Source organism: Cloeon dipterum, chromosome 1 (assembly GCF_949628265.1).
Source record: "Cloeon dipterum chromosome 1, ieCloDipt1.1, whole genome shotgun sequence".
NCBI classification, from domain to species: domain Eukaryota; kingdom Metazoa; phylum Arthropoda; class Insecta; order Ephemeroptera; family Baetidae; genus Cloeon; species Cloeon dipterum.
In genome coordinates, this window is record NC_088786.1 from 21,073,247 (window position 1) to 21,091,732 (window position 18,486).

Sequence of the window (18,486 nt, forward strand, 5' to 3'; positions counted from 1 at the left end):
GGACGCTTTTGTTCCAAATGCGTGTGTCGATTCCGAAGCCACTCGGTCGGCTCCCTTTTAATTACGCTCAAACATCTTCGCTTTCAATATAAAATCCAACAGCAGGCGTACAAAAACAATTCATGCGTGTTGAGTAATTTTTAATCGTGCAACCCAAAGCCGTCTCTGATACAACAACGAGAGTACACATACATTGTGTGGTAGTGCAATTATTATTCCAAAAGCTCAACTTTTGAAAGAAATATAAAAACAGATTTTGATGTAGACTTGCTTCAAATTATGATTTTTACAATTTTTCTCTGCTCGGCAAGACGAATCAAATTACATCCGATTTTCATACCTTTGGAAAGATTTGGATTATTAAAAAGTTTTTCTAAAAGAAAATTGCGTGCAGAATTTTAACGGCTTGTAGTTGAGTTTTATTTTATTTTTAAAGGTAATTTTCATTAAATTAGGCTTTAATTTGGCTAATATCTCAAAAGATTTTTGCAGCTAACATAACTTGCTAGTTAATACGGTTAAATTTTTAAAAAAATTCCAGGATACTTTAATAATTACAATTTGATTAGTTTTTTGCTCCAATTAATTAACAAAATAATTTCTAATCAGAAAAATTTAGACAATCCAGATTACAATCGTCACGATTAATATATATACCTTATATTGTAGCTGTTACAGCCGTAAAAAGTCTCCATTCTATTTTCATCTGCTAAGACATTAAAAACGTATATCTTCGTTCGACTTGTCACATAAACCAAATCTTTAACTGGCTTTTTGACCAAATAAAACATTTTCAAATACATAGGAAATTCCATGTGATATCTCTAACAATAAAAAATAAATATAATACACCCCGAAATGTGAAAGCTCACTGCCGCAATTATTATCGCTTGAAGTAATCAAAAGGAGACTAAACCGTTCTCGTTCTATATTTTTTCGTCCATAATCATTATTTTCCACTCAGAAAGCAGTTAAAGCGTTAAAGTGCACATCCTGGAATGCACCTCCGAATGATCCTTTTTATTTCGTTTTGGAAGAATTGAGACATTAAGCCGTTTCGAAGCAATAAATTTATTTCCCTCCCTCTCCGCTCTATTTCCTTGGAAATTTTCCCTGCACTAACAAAAAGCTCGCGGGGTGAAGGAAGAAATAATTACACGGCAGCACTTCTCCAGAACTCACGGCCTGCACGTGAAATAGTGCTTTTTATACAACTTCTCTCGTTGTTTTGTTGGGTTTAGTTCTGTGATTAGCGCTCTTTTTGCTCCATAATTTGGCTGCGGGCACACGAGAAGGAGAGAAAATAAGCGGCCCTCCGCTTATTGTTTTATAATCACACACACGCTGGCCAACGGGGCAAATAAAAACGTCTTTTTCAATCGACCAGCTCGGAAATTACACGGCTCGTTCGCTGCCTGCCTCCACCCGACTGCGGGCGCTTTTTGAATATCGCAGGCCAGAAATGATGTTATTAAATTTTATTCCCTCTTTCTCGCCAACATTCACGGTGAATGAATTAAGAAAAATGAAACGCGTTCGTGTTTATTATAAGCAGAGATGATTGATGGTGCATATTTCTTTCGCACGGGGAAAATAAGAGAAACGATTCGTCAGCGCTGTGTGGTTTGATTAAATTGCTTCTGCTTTTCCCGATTTTTTCATCGCGCGCGCGGTGGTCTCGTCGGGCACCGCCAAGAGCAAGGGAGCCCCGCGGGGGGCGCCTCGCACACCTCAATTACCCCCTCCGGCGGCTAAATTGGACCGCGATAAATGAGAATAAAATCAAAAGCTTCCGTTTTTTTCTCCATCACTCGTTCAATTCTCTTTGGTGAACACCACCTGCTTTTCATTCATACCGCGGGACGACGAAAATTGCCTCAAAAGTGTGGGAAAGCTTTAAAGGATTCTATTTCCACCGAAATAAGAAAAAGAAATTTATCATTTATAGGTGATAATTCAAAAATGACTGCTGTGAAGAGAATCGTGTTTCCTTTCTTGGTCTGAAAATACAGGAAAAGGTTGCTAATTCGAAACATGCCACTAAATAATTAACTTCTCTTTGTCCAGGAAATTGTGAGAGGAAAATACAGAGATCCGAGCCTGTCCTGTTGCTCAGGTCGCACAAAAGGAGCGGCAGTTGAGAGGGCAAGCATACAGCGTAAAAATAATGATCTTAATGTTTATTCTGAACATGATGGATATATTCTGCGAGAGCCCAACAAAGGCTGTTGAACAACTAATTTAAAACACGTGGTTAAAGTGTTGATTATTTATCAATTCAAATTATAGAAGGGTGTTTCCGAGAGTAATTTGCAATTTTTAAATTTTTGTTAGAGTATGTCATCCTGAAGTTCATAAAATTGAGAATATCTCGAGTTTAAGAATAAAAAAGATGCATAATTAGCCAGCCTAAAAAACAAATTTAGAGCACGTTTTGTATAATTCTTCAAAAGCTTGAGAAACTTTTGACTTAATTTTTAATTTCTGAAATATCTCAAAAACACCATATTTATTTTTTGTGAGTATGGGAGTTGCTGTGTGTATAGCATTCGTAGAGACTTTCGGATCAAGATGGAGATACTTTTAGTTTGTGAAATATACAGGATCAATGGCTGAAAAAGGTATTTGTAGATAAGGTTTGATCAAAATTTAAACGATTTGCTGATTTTCACCCTCTCGGAACATGCTGCAGATTACCCCTGAGGTCACAAGACCATCAGAACAGGTTAGGAATCGAACCCTGGCGTCAGGGTAGCCGTCGAGGATCGATATAATTAAATTCCCATGTATAGCTACAATATTGACTCCACCGGGCTCTGGATTTGTTCGACTTGCAAGATCTGCGCACACCGTACGAACGGCCAAGCTTTCAGAATATGTGAAATTTTACCCTTTGGAAGCTATCAGGGTGCCCGCAACCTCATTTTGTTCGTAAATATCATTTTGTTGAATTTGTTTTAATTTTTAATAAAATTGGAAATGTTCATTTTTAATGTGTAAGTTTCGACAGAACATTAATATTTATAGGGTGCATATTCATACTGACTTATGTAAATATGTTACTCATTAAACAATCCAATCTGATTTTTAAAAATCATTTAATTTTTGTCTTTGCAAATTTTGTATTTACAATTTGACGTTTAATGTCTCTCAATTTTCATAGCAGAGAAAGTGCAAGGTCAAAAGAGAGAAAAATTCGTTGACGAGGGTTATTTTGGGGGTGCTTGAAACCATTCACTCGAGCAGGCTGCGAGTTCGACGAAGTATAATTTTCGGTCCGCGCGGCCGGCAGAGAAACGCGAACGTGTAATTATGTTTGCGCAGGTATAGCAGAAATAATAAATAATATAAAAAAAACAGCCCAGCACGTCTTAATTGAAAAGCAACGAGGCCCAAGTGTTTTCCGTCGGCTAATTTCGCTCTGGGGCCTCGGCGAATCGCGCACAAAAACCTTTTTCTCTCGCGCTCTCGTTTCACGTCTCAATTTTCAAATTAATTTTCCCGTCTGACGTGCCGAGGTCTTAATTACTCATTCCTTTGTTTCCCTCTGCTCGCTGAGCAATTTTCGCACCTGCTGGCTGCGGGAAAACATCGACGACGACGACGAATCGTCTAATGCGATTTCTGCGCTTTTTTTCATTGCCCCGCAAACGATCGAATTACAAGATTTGCGCGCGTGCAAAATTAAGAAAGCCACGCAAATTGCCTATTTTTACTTTTATCGTTGCTGATCGGCAATTTAAGCACTAAATTGCTCAATTACTCCAAGCAGCAGATTAATTTAATTAAATTGACTTTTCGCCTGACTAATTACCTCTTCTGCAAAATAAAATTTCCTTTCCCAATCACCTTTTAAACATCAGCAAGCATGATTTATGAAGATTGATTTTCTCCCGCAGTGAGGGAATCGTGAAAAATATAAAACTCTTACCGCCAAAACATTGTAAGTCTAAATCTTTATAAAAAATCTGCTTCTTTCAATCAGCAATAAATATTCGTCTCTTCGGCTGCACCGCGGCTGGGAAGGAAAAAGGGCGCTCGAGTCTGTGAAGAGGCGGCGAGGCACCTGTCCAAATCACCTCAGCGTTGTTGCAGCACACACAATAATTAGCTTTTCTCTCTCCTCCTCCGCGCGCGGCGTCACAGATGCTGTCGGACGTTAAATTAATGGTTTGTCAGACAAAAACGCTTCACGTCTCAATTACACCGAATTCCGACAATTTATCAAGCACGGCAATAGCAGACGATAGGTTAATAAAATTTTCCACTCGGCGAGCACACGAAGAGCACATTTTTTGCAGTTAACTTATCGGTCTCGGTGCACTTGCAGAAAATTCCTATCAGTAAAGACTTCAAATAAAATAAATAGATTGGCTTCAGCAGACTTAACTGCATCACAACACGTTTGTTCTGTGATTTTCCTAAAAAAATGCAGAAAGGTTGATTAAAAAAAACATTAAAAGTCTTAGCAAATTGCGATTTTTACTGTCCATTTTTTACATAATTTTTTAAATCAGCTCTCAAGAAATTTAAAGGCACATTTTGACAGAAATTAGCGATTATCTAAATTTTATGAAAGTAAAGAAAGAAAATTGTGCCAATTTTTATTGAATTACTAATATTTTTTTACATTTGGTTGTGTTATGTTTCTGCAACATTAAGGTTGAGTGAGTTGAGTCGTTCAGCTTCAAGTTTAATAGCAACAAGACAATTAAAAGCACGTCGCTTTTTTTGGTTTTAACTCCTGCTCGTCCCCTCGATTAATGATCGCGCGTCGTGCTCGCCTTTCGAGTTAGTTAATAATTTTTTCCTCATCAATTCAGCGGTGTGCTCTTGCACAGTTGTTTCTCCTCCTCATCTGCTTTCTGGCGAGACGGCCGAGACGTGAAATAAATTTGTTTTGGGCCCTCGCTCTGTAATTAAAAAGAAAAAACGCTCCGACCAGGCGAAGAAGCGAGCGGCCGCCGATAATAATTGAATCACAAACGAGCGGCAAAAAATCTTTTATTTATTAATACTGGACTGACTGAGGCCCCGCCCACCGGGAAAGAGAAAATTATTTTCTTCGTTTCGGCTTCCTATTTAGTAATTTATTTCGCCGGCGAATTTATTATTATTACTTTTCCCCGGCAGCAGCAGCGTTTGGTGATTAAATCGTTTTTGTTTCGCGCCTCGGAGTCTACTTTGGAATGAGACTAATTAACATGTCACACGCGCGGCACCCAATAGATAAAAGAGAGACACCGTAAATATAAAAACAACTCGGCGTCCTATCAAGCCGGATAATTGCTTTTCCTCGTTCTCCTTGGCTAGAAATTGATTCGAATATGTTATTTGAGAAAATTTATTTTTTTTTTCGCGCTGTAAGGCGAATTATTTGTCAGTCTCGCCGCGTGTATTTATGCCCTCCGGTTTTGCCTCGTAAATCTCGGCTTATATTCGTTTTTAATTCCTCCTGGCGCGCCAAAACCGCTGCTTTTCGGAGCGATAAATAAATAAATAAAAATGGATTCGAGAGATGCGAATGAATCAGCGACACACAGTCGTTTGTCAAATTAAAGAGCAGAGCGCGCGGCCAACGCCGAGGGTTCACGCTGCGACGACAACGAGAAAATATTCACAAGTCAGGCAGCAACACGGACCCAGAGAGGCGAGAAATTTGTGCTATTTTGTTGTCCCCACCGACACAAAAACACAGCACCCAAATTCCGATCGAAACTCCAGCAGGGAATATGAACATACCATTCCTTTTACTCAAATTAATAATAATAATATGCTCACTCGGATGTGCGTAAAAACTACTTAAATATTATTTATATCACCTTTGCAAAAATAAAATAATTATAATAAAATTGAATAATTGTTAGAGAGGAATTTCGAAAGTATGCAGCCTGCGCAACACGGATGACAAAGCAATTGCCTATTTCCTCTATTTCCTCATTGTACAATTCATTGCAGAAGTGACAGAAATAGAAATACGTGGTTAGCATTTTCCATTATAGTTTTAAATTATCTTGCTGGAACCTCTGAAGTTTTTCAACCCGACTCTTTGTCATTGAGCAAACAAAATATTTAGGGCTCTGCAACACGGATTTATATTATCAAATATATTTTTGGCGTGACCTCTATAGAGGGGTTGACGCCCTTAGACGCCCTGACACTAGGGGAGGTCACGATGATTTTAATGGCGTGCAGTTTTTGTAAATCTAACGCATAAAAACGTGTTTTTCTTTCGGAAGTGACGTAAAAAACAGTATGTCAACTAAATCTAGAACGTGTTCTAAAAAAATGCATATTGTACAACCCGTCTTCGTGTCTCATGATGTACTGAAGTGGTTTCAGGGTGATAAAAACATTCAACTCTGTTGCGCAGTGAGTTCCTAGCAATACAAAACTGTACAATTTTATGTTTTTAGTGTTCAAAAATGGGATTGAAGGGGAGACACCCTTAGACTGATTTGGCAATATAGAGAAGGACGAGACGAGTCTTTTTGTGCTCAGGATCTTCAGCTTCCAGATGGGTCAGGAATAAGCTCATGAATTAGGGCTGAAACTAGTATTAGCAGAAACTAGAACTTTCTTTTCTGCAGAAATGTACGGAAAAAACACTACCTCACTACACACCAAGGAAACCACCTTGCGTGCCTTCATTGGCATCTATGAATAATTGATTTTTCTGTCTATTTTCCATGATTTTTATGTTTTTTGTACTTCATTCTACATATTCTCTTTCATTTTTTTTGCAATTTCTACAACTTAAATACATTCTAAAAATCAAAGGCTACATTTGATAATGTTAAAATCATTATAATTATACTCGACACACACAGGAAAGAATTAGGTAGCCAGTTGAGTCTGTGAAATTAACTAGCTAAATTCCAACAAAATTATCATTGAGAAGGATCTAACGGCGGCGTAAATAATTAATTCGTGATCGGCGCGTGAAAAGAGTGTTTGTGTAATTAATTTGTAAGGAGGATGGGTGTTTGGAAAGAGCAGGCGCGGAGGTGAATGAGCCTTGATTTGGAGTTAGTGAGTAATGTATGTGCGCGTTTGGCGCTGATTTGAATAAAAAAGCTCGGGCCTGTTTCGGCTCGCCGCGGGGCCCTTTTCGCTTATGGAAAACGCGCTGCACACGTCTCTCTCACTCGAAGCCTCGCACAGCCACACGGTGTAAATGAAACGAGAGGCTATATGCCTTCACACCTTTTCCTTCTCGCGCGTTTGGGCGGCGAGAAAATTAATCGCTTTCGGAATGCCTCTTGAAAAATGGAGAGCCAGCAGATACACAAGAGAGACGCGCGGGGGAATTTATGAATTATGAAATATCTTTCTTTCTCTCTCTCACTCTTTGTGTGTGCATGCATGTGTGTTTCTATGTGTTTAATACGAAACAAGTCTATCGCGTGACGCGACTCGATAATTTTTTAATCCGCCGCCTTCTCTCGCTCGGCCGCTGCGTGAAAAATTGCTTCTCAAATTGGACTCGCGCGCGAGCGCTAATAAATTACCCAGGCAACTACGTGCAGCACAAATATTTTTCATTTTTCAAAATAATACTGCTGCCTCCACCTTCCCATTCAAAAGCTCCGCCAATGCAAAAGACTTTGCGCCTTATTCGGATAAGCGACTCTTTTCAATCGATCAATCAATAACTTTGGTTGCATCTCCCTTATGTTCAAGGGGGAATTTCGAACACGGATCTGATTGAAAATTGATTTTTCCTATAGCCACGAGTAGTTTAGAACATTCTTTTGTAGAAATTTCGTGGTAGAAAAAAAGTTAAATTTGAATTTTTTACGGAAATATAGCAGATTTGAAATTGCAATTCGTTTTTTATTTTTGATTTTATTTAAAAAAATCCATCTGTTTAAAAGAAGTTAATAAGAAAATGAAACCATGCGTCAGTTACGAGCTAAACAAGAATAAATTTTAATGCTTCGTCTCTGACAGTTTATTTAATTTGATCAGTCGAATTAAAAAATTGACGTCAAATCACAAGGCTGCGCCGCTGTTCGACGGAGCGGCGATTAATTGGTTTCGAGTCAAGACGCGTGCATGTGTTTGTGTGTGTATTAAATTTGTTTCTTTTTCTGTGTAGTACCTGCGAGAGGATCAGAGGCCGAGCGGCGGCGGCGGCGCCTGTTTGTGTGTGTGTGTAAAGTCGAGAGGCATCAGTTTGACGAGCGGATTACAAGCGGGAAAACGAGAAGAAAACACGGAATCCACAGCTCATTTTAGAGGAAAAGAAATCGCTTTTGACACTAATCCGCCCGCTTATTTCCATTTCCCTCGTCTCTCGCTCGCGCGGCGAGCGGCGGCCGCCTCTTCAAAGGCGAAAAGAACGACGACTCAATCAGTTTTAATTTGCATAATTTCTGCCGAGCCCACGTGAGCGCCGATTTTCACGCGAGCAGAACAGAAACGTGATTGTTTTGCACAGCCCGCCGAGCAGCAATAAAAGTTTAACGAGCGGGTGGATGGTGCGCATACATGAAAGAGCGCAGGAATGAAAATTTGAGTCTGATTTGCCGGCCGGGGTCGCAGTGGTACGCGCCAGGTTATCGGCGCCGCGCGATCGCCACCTGAGAGTTGAAACGAACGCCGCGCCGAAATAAAAACATATACTGCGAATTGGCCGCGAGAAGAGAAGAATTCTCGCTGGAATCCGATTAATTGCTCGCGATAAATCAGCAGAAATACCCAAACAGAATAGAGAGAGGAACATAAACTCCTTGCAGGCACGCCGAAGAAGAAGCGGCCAACCTGTGAAAAATACAAATTATACAATTGAATACACGTATAGAATGGCAATTTATTCTAAATCACTGCCTAGCAATTCAAGACAATTAAGTAAAAAGCAATCACATTTTTAAAATGAAAACTTTATACTATGGTTAAACTTAATTATAATTTATAATATTTTCATAGTGATTCAATTCAAATATAATCGTGAAGAAGTTAAGAAGTTAGAAGAAATACCACTTCAAAAATTTGTTCATCCTCGCTGAACAATGAACCAATTTTATTTAATTTAAATAATGAAACAAACAATATTCTTGTTTTTGTAAATATTTGGATTTGATTTTTGTTTCAACAAGCTGGTTATCATTTTCCCGTAATTTTTTTAACAAAAAAATAAAACATTTTTTTTCGTGAAGATACGTTAAGTAAACTTAACATAACTTTGCTTCTTCTATCTTATCTACAAGATTAGCATATCATTGTCATTTATCCCGAGGTGTTAGGATCAGATGATTCAATTCACAATAACGTATTTCCACACTCAACCGGAGTAATTGCATCAGAAGTTTATTTAACAAAACTAATTTTTTTTCATTGTTTAAATCGTCTAATTTGATAAAATAAACAGGTTGCCCCGCTCTTAGGAAATGAATATTTTATTTGAACATTATTTAAGTTCCATCAAATCTTTAATGTAAAAAAAAACTATTTTAATTGCTCGATTAAACGAAATAAGAAGCCTCAGTGGCGACGAAAGTGGTTGAAAATAAATTACCAAGTAATGAGGATGATGGTCAGTTGTTAATTTTTAATGAAAAACCAGACACTACCTTAGATTTGTACTTGAATTCGAGTTTAGACAGTGCAAATCAATATATACGAGTCGAATTAATGATTTGAATCTGAATGATTTGATCTTATATTCAGCATTACGTGCCAAAAATCGACAGATCCGTGAAAATCATTAGATGGTGGTTTTTGGTCTGAACCTGTGCCACAAGAACGCCGGCCCCGATCAGAGAAGACAGTGACTCTCAAATTGCCGACCGTGTGATTCGACTGCCTGGCCTAATTTAAATCTAAAAGAAATCGATTGACTCTATCAAAAATTAAATTCTAGTGCAACTTTAAGGAGGAAAAATAGAATAATCAGCAACCTTTAAGTAGTTTTTATACACATTAAAGATCATTAGTTCTACGAAGGTTAAGGATACTCATTATTTCAAATTTGGCGAGGGTTTACATTAATTAATTATGTTTTGATTGGTGAGCAATCCCAAACTGTTTATATCTATTCATTTTTCAATATTTTTCAGCTAACATTTTCAACATTGTATATGTATAAGATTAATTATGTTTATTGAAACATTACAACGATCAGGCGAGAGCAAAAAGGTAATTTATTTTCTTAACAGGGCTTGAGAGTAAATTAAAAACCTAATCCAGTGCTGTCTGATATTAAAAAGGTGCTAAAGAGTAAAGAAGATTTAAAATGATACAATAAATAACCGATCGCCGCTCTCTGCTCTCTCTCACGGCGATTTTCAATTTGAGTTTTCCGTTAATTAGTATTTGATTTACGACGTGGCTTTTTAATTATTTTGCTGGCGAACGAGAGGATAAATAACAATATAATAATCTTATGTGAGTGTGCGCGCGGCGTTTTCAATTTGGGCGTAGCACACGGCACTTGGCAGGCAGGGTGTTAAGAAATAAAAAAAATAACACATCGTGAGAATAACAAAATTAAAAAATAGTCGCCCGAGGTGAAAGAGAGTCCATCGCGTTCCCTCACTCTTTCCAACGATAATAATAACAATATCAAGTGTGTGTAGTTATGCTGGCATATGCATAATGTGGCGGAGGTGCGAAGCGCGGCGGAGACCTTTTGGCCTCTTTTTATTGTAATTTTATTCCGACACTCGGAGATGAAGACGTCTGCGTTGTGTTGGTGCGAGCGGCGAGCAGCTGAAAAGAAAATATTACGTACAAATGCGAGCAGCGGGCGGCTGTTTCTTGTGCTGCACACAAAAGCTCGGTGGGTTTAATAACAAATGGCCCCGGGAATTTGTGTGAAAGAGTGTAAATCATAATCTTATTACGTGCGCGGCGCTCTTTTGTCAGGCCAGACGCGCTGGGGACCAACATTCTTTTTTCACGCCTCACTCTCGGGTAAAAATCTGCTCGGCAAATTAACATAATTTTATGACACGCCGCTCCTCTCCTCCCACCGCGGGGGGAAATTTTTTATCTGCCCAAATTGAAATATTTCCACAGAACGGCGAGAGGTTCCTACGAAGACGGACAGATGCTGTTAGCCTTAATTGTTACACGGAAATTTCTTGGCAGCAGCTCCTTTTCTGTGGAATTGAATTTATTGTGATATCAAAAAATTATATCACCTCTCTGGAATTCCTAATTCAAAACGAGTGAGGTTTCCCCCAATAGAAGTCACTGCTGCTTTTTAAGTTGACATTTTAGGAATTTTAAATATCTCTAAATATTCTTTTAATAATTAACTTGTTACTTAGAAGTGACATTGTTACATTTTAGCACATTTTCAATCAAAAGTATTAAAATACTAAAAATTATTATTCAATTTTATTTACGTTTTTTAATATGTATTTTTCATAAATATTATAAAAGATTATTAATTTTGCTAAATTATTATTATAATATACAATAATTTAATAATCATTAGTAATTTAAACGCACACATGTTATGGAATCAAAAAGTTAACTCAAACCAAGCGCTTGAAAGATACTGTTTAGTTTAATCCTGTTCGAGTTTTGTTAATTAATATTATATTTTCTTGCGGATGAACTCCAACGCTTTTCTAATATCATCTCGACGACTTGTTAACTGATATAATTACATTAAAAATAGATCATGTAGTAAATAAACGTCAGTGTCATTACAATGACGTTAAAATTGAATTTAAATAACTCAATTCCTGGCGATTTCAAACGGAAAATCAATTATGCCTTTGGATAATTGGATGGGGTTCCATATCGCTCATTCCAAAAAAGGTTTAGATCAATTTCGTGAGTTATTAGTCGAACACACTGCTGCTGCCGCTTTCCAGGGGTCACAAACAGGTCGGCGGCGGGGGGTCCCGAGGTGCGAGGGGTGGGTGTGGGGCGCCGCGGGGCGCCCGACCCCCGCACGCTCAATAAATCGCGCCCTAATCTGCCTCTCGCGCGGCCGAGCAAGGATTATCGCCGCTAACAAGCACTGGCACAAATTGTTTCATTTCCTCCATCTTCCAACATTCCATTCCAGCTATTGTTTCATTGACACACGACTTGCCGCGAGATTGAGACATTTTAATTGCTTTTCCACCTGAAACTGCCGCGCTGAAACAGTGCTGGCGACATGTGTACCTGACTATCTCTTATAATGACAAGTTGTAATGCAAGTTGTATAGAAAACACGACGCCGCGCAGCTTTTTATTACATTGAGAGAGTATGAAGTTGCTCTTATAATACTTATTTGAGATTCAGCCGCTTTAGAAACGCTTAAAAGAAATTAAATGTTAACTCAGTTTCACATATAATCCCATTTTTTCTAAATTTTGTATTAATTAAAATTGAAAAGTTCTACTTCAGCCAAAATTCAGAAGGCCGAATGCATAATTTTGTTTTGTTACACCGAATTCAGAAAAATTATCTCCTCTGCAAAAGACCGAATATGCTGATATTTTTTTACAAGAGATCAGACACAAATAAGTCGCCGAATGCCTTTACTCTCCTATAGGAAACCCCATATTTAATGTCTTCCGATAAATCGCTTGCCAATTTTGATTGTTTGATGTCTACTTGCAGATAAAGAGTTGATTAATTATCGAAGAAACGCATTTAAAGTCAATTTAAATTTCAAATTAAAACACGTAATTCGGAAGAAAAATTACTCTGCTTAACGCTGATTAGCTGACGTAACGCGCATGTCAGCAGCTCCCGCGATTGCCTAACAGCCAATCAGCATCTAGGTTTTTTGCGAGCAAGGAATATTTGCTGCTATATCTAATTAACTTTTTATTAGTCCGCTCGTCTCTCTTTAAGGTCTACCTAGACGGAAATCCGTATATGTTTTTCGAAAAGTTCTTTAAAATTTACAGTCATAAAAATTAACAAATGAGAATCTCATAATCTATTTTTCATTTAAGCAGTTGGAAATTAGAGCAATAAAACCTATTGACAGAAAAAAATAAACAATTTTACATTTCCTGTTCCTTCAAATTAAAACGTACGCAAAATTGAATAAGATTATTTACCTTAAACAGGTAGAAACTTCACGCAGAGCACCTGGGGCAGCAACTTTTATTGCTAGACAAATTGTAGGGGATAAAATAATTAGGTTTCAGCATTTTTTTTCCTTCTCTCTTTCAACTGCCAAACGCGTGTGTGCTGGAAAGAAGAGAAAAAATTTACTGCCTGCGTGTGTGTCCGGCAACAAAAGTTCCCCACGAGGGCTGAAAGCGAGAGTCGTATTCTGGTTGTATTCATTAAAAAACGATTATATGCCTCATTGTGGCCACAAGCGAGGAAAAATGTCCAGCGCTCAATTATGCTGGAATCAATTTACCGCCCGATTTTTCCTTTAATTACCACAGAGCAAAGGGTACGTATAAAAAGGACCCCACACATAGTCTCCGAGAGAGGTTTTCCATTGAATTCTGGATTTCTTGTGGGAAGAGTGAGTGACTACTGTGTCTCAGGGCGTATTTGAACTTCCTATGTACTGGAAAGTCCGGACATTGCTTTTTGATGATTCAACAAAATAGCGGAGAGCACAGTTGCACAACTCAACAAAAGGTTACAGAGTGTCTTTCCTGAACATGAAAATTTTTGAAACGTTTAAAGGTTAAATCCGTTATTGGACTGAAATTTATTATCCCTGTTTCTGATTTCCTGACAGGAACAATACCAAAAATTCCTTGTTTTAATTTTCCTTCCTCAAATGTACCCAAAATATTTCTTCCCTCAACAATTTTTGTAATTTTAGAACGGCACAGGGCATTATTCTTGATCTAGACAAATACATATACAATAAAAATATGCATCCCCAATATTTACAAATTTCGGCATTGATTAACTATCAGTACATGGTTGGTATTCCAATGTTGATTAATAGTTCTTTTTGGAAAACACAACTTTTAACTCGGTCGTACAATTTTTTTATTATTCAGTCATCTGAAATCGCTCGATTTTGTTGGTTTGCCTAAGTTTCAGTAGCTTGATCGCTTTTGTATATTGTGCCTTTTCCACTTCGATTCACAAAGGAATCGAAGTCCGCTAAGAAAATATGGGTCAAAACGCTGTTAATTTCGTAGAATATTAACAAAATTTGTATCTTAATTGTATAGCAAGGTCCTCTTTTGATCATGTACGCATGGTCGTGACACCCTTTTCAGCCTGATCTGCCCTAAAAATTTTTAATATTAATCTGTTTCAATCCACTGTGGAGATCAACACCAAAAATTAGAACTACCTTTCCTTCATTATGTGACTTCTTTTTAAATTTTAATTTTAAAAAAGCCACATTTGCTACTTAATGGATTTAAGCAATATATACCCATATTATTTTACAGATATATTTATTAGTCAATTTTTCTCTTTGGTGTTGGTCGGCAAGTCAAAAGCTTCCCATCAGGAATTAGCGCCATCAATCTAGTAACGGCTTGTTAATAGAACCAATTTGTTTGGAACAAAAATCCGAGTGCCGCCTGCGTGCCGGACGAGAGACAAGACCATTTTTCCTATGAAACGGACTCATTAGCCGCGTGTGCCTATAAAAGGCGTTAGAATCAATTTATAGGGCAGCAGTGGTGTCTGGGAATAAGGGCCTAATTATTAATTTCGTTTTGTTCTCTCGAGTTTTCCCAGCCGCGCGGCACTAAAATGCTTTGCTTGTCTCGCGAGATGTGTTGTGCTGATTGCGGGGAAAAGGCACCAAACGAAACGCCCTGCGAGCGGCCGAGAGTGCTGCGCGCGGAGCGGATCGTCGGCCGAGATTTATTCTAATGAAGTGTGAAATTGTTTTATTGTTTTTAAGCGGCGCGACACCTGCTGAGCCCCCTCTTTTACACTCTCGCCCAGCTTATTATGTTATAGAGTCGCCGGGCTACCTCAGCAGCACGTATTCGTGTGTTTGTATCCTCCAGTGCCTGCTCTTATCTCGGCGCGTCGGACACAACACGACACGACGACGGCCGCAGACCGGCCAAGACGAATGGCCCTCCATCACGATCGAGCGCCGCCGCCAACAATTTATGTGTGTATTTATCGTCCCCGCCGCCCCAGACCCGGCAATAACGTCTCAATTAGCAGCGCCAAACGAGAGCCAAAAGAGCCCGAGAGAGTGGGGCACTAAGCAGCAAAAGTAGCCGCAGCATCTCGCTCAAACCTCAAACGCTTTTGCCCGGCGCCCACGTATCGTGCTTGTTGTAAAACGTAATTTTTATATCTACAATAATTGTGACATACTTAGAAAATTATGCGGCTCACTAACCTTATATGTCTTTATGCTCGAGCTTTTCTTGTTATATATGGCGACCAAAAGAGATGATTATAATGCTAAACTAAGGAAACGATAGATTTTTTTAAATTAAATTCAAATTAACTAATGGATCAGCTCTATGCGTAAATAAATTCAGGATGGATAGTTCGAGAAGAAAATATTTTCGTGTTGCTGTTCCGGCCCCGCAGACCTCATCAGAATAAGTACTTTTTACCTTTAAAATGCTGCAGAGAATCCTGAATCAGCGATCGTCGAAAACATCCAGATCTACTAATTTCTGAGTAAAATCTAAAAGATGGAACGAGTAAAGAAATTGTGTCAACTCCACCACTCGCACTTCCTGTGATTTAACTTTGGTGCGAGTGCGCGCTTGATGGCTAGCCCGGTACAGAAGGGCGACGGGTGCCTGCTGCCAACCCCGATCTAAACCCTTTTTGGCCAGTGACTTTATTCCTTAAGGACAGCCGAGCAGTAGAATAATTATTTGCCTCAGCCCCTTCAAGACCACCCGTATCGATTTTTCCCGCCTGAAATCATCTATGGCAATAATTTTAGCGTGTATTATAATGTGTACGAAAAATTCGCAAGGTCAAAATACCATCCTCCTTAGTAATGATAAGCTATTTAATAGAATACAAATTTGCTTCTTCTAACTTAAAATTTCAAGAAGAAAAACAATTGTCTTTCTGACAGCTGCAACTACTGTCCTATTAAAAAAATATTTTTTTCAGGCAAATAGGTTCCCATAAAAAACAGTTTTTAAATGTTTGGAGCATCAGAATTTGGGAGCAATGTCTTGAAACTTTGATTTAGGTCCAATAAAAGAATGCAGAGCTGTCTGAATTTGATGAATAAATTTGTTTTGTTAAATATTTGTCACCAAATCTTTTTTCATATCTTCTCAGACGAAAGGTACATTTTTTTCTTAAAAATTAACTCTTCTTAATTCATTTTTAAATGATTTAAAATTTGGTGAAATTTAAAGATCTGAAATATTAACCAGCCCGTTGGCTCGCATTGTTAAGGCACTCTCAGGAGTGTCAAAGCAATGGGAGGTATTCGAGCAGTTTGGAGATCTAATACTGGCTACCCAATGTCAGAGATGGCAAAAAGTGGTTACTTTAGTGACTCGAATTGCTCAAATTGCTCGACGGGCTGGGAGGCGCACCGGCGCCGACTCGCTACTTGCTGTTTTGCACCTTTCCAGCATGCGTGATTTGGCTTCACGGGACAAATGTCTAGCGTTTCAATGCAGTCCTCGGTGCGGAGGCAAGTGGCCCTTGAGTGGGCTGGGTCCCTGTGCGGCCTGGTGCGGCCTGGTGCGCCCATGTTATCCGTTCGCGGTGTTATTGGGACCCGGGTTTCAGCATTCGTGCTAGTGCAGTGCGCGCCCTTCCCAGTCTTCGGACGGACAGGGAAAATAAGAGCAAAAAAAAAATCTAAGAAATAGAAAAGAAAAATAAAGCCTTAATATTGTTCTTCCTTTCTATAGTGCATGCGCCTTTCAGTGCGATCGAAACTGTGCCGCAGAGCAGTACATTAGTGCGGGCGGCCTAGCGCCAAATTTGTGGGAAAATATTGATTTTAAGTTAAAAAAAATCCATAACTTATGTTTCACTTTTTGTATCTAATATACAAAAAGTAACATAACATTTAACACAACTAAATGAAGAGTATTGTTCAAAATCTCCGATGAAAAGTAGCAAATTGTTTGGAAATGATTAAGTTTGTGGTGTAAGAATTTTTCATGCTTCCCATCTTCATAATCGTCAGCTCTGTTCGGAGCAAGGTCAAGTGATTCATTTATAAAGTGCAGGCAAATGTGGAATTATGTATGATGAATCATCTGTCATCTATTGCAATGAGATAAATAATTTTAATTTAAAACTGCTTCGATGCAAAGATCCGCAAGGTTGCCCCACGGGTGACAGCAAATTACCTCTTTTTCCACAAAATAACTTGGTCATGAGAATTGATTGTGAGAGAAAGAAATGCTGGCCAGAGTGAAAATGATTTGCCCGTTCGATTGTTTCGATAAATTTCTCTTCCTTATACGGTGAGAATCAATTTTCACGTTTGACATTTCGGATCGGCGGCAGTGGCCGAAAATGCTTTACAGCATATGCGCCTCTTAATCAAGAAGTGTAGATTCGTTCATGTATCAGAAAAAGGAGTTAAAAACGACACGCATTAAAAGTTGAAAGAGGCTAATGGAATATAATAATAAGAGCGTTTTTGAGTGGTCGGCGCAGTAAATTAGGCGTTTATTGCCGGGTGACACTTTTTTATAGGGCTCGTATTAATAAAGTGCGGCCGAATCGGCTCGCATAGCGCCGACACCTTTGAAAAGCCTCCTTGTGCTACACCGGACGGTCGTAAAAGCGATTTTACTCTGGCCGAGAGGAATTTTAAATGAAAAAAAAACAGACAAGATGATCAGCAGTCGAAAAATCTATTTCTCCTTTTTGATTTTGTCGGCGTGCAGATGCCGCCGTTGCCGCTGCCGCCGCCGCAGCCACTTACACACGCACGTCTCGCAGGCCAGATTAAGCGAGCGAGAGAAAAATGTTTATAAATTTATGTTTTTAGCCGGTGCGGCGAGAGCGAGAGAGAAAATAAGTATGTTTCCTTGTATCGAGGTGACACTTTTATGCGCGGCGCGATAAAGCGGTCCTGATGAGCTGCTACCGTCTCTCGCAGCTACCTGCTCCCTTGAGAGAGCCGTCGTTTCTCGCTCTCTGCGCTTATTTATATCAATAAATTTCCACGCACCCAAATTATTATATTACGCGCGCGGCAGCCCGAAACACAAACACCGCCACTTTTTTCAATACATCAAAACGGGTATAAAGGCGGAGGAATTTTTATTCAAAAACGATAAATCGCCCAGCGCGCATTAATTTTCTCTTTTTTCTCAGCGAAGAGAATTTACACAGCGCGGATAAAAAGCTTATATTCTCTCTCTCACACACCCTACAGCTGGAGTCGCAGCCTCGCAGCCAGAGAAAAAAAAATAACGAAAAGTGAGAATTTATTACGATTCTTATTCGCTCCACCATTCAAATTCAAATTACCTGCGCGTCACTCTAAAGCTGAAATGAGGCAGCTGGAATTTGATATCCTCTTCTCCTAATGACACTTTGAACATCAGCGTTTTCTTGAAAGAGGCCCGCAAATTGTTAATCTAATTTTATTGATTTTTAACTGGGTGCCGTTTTGA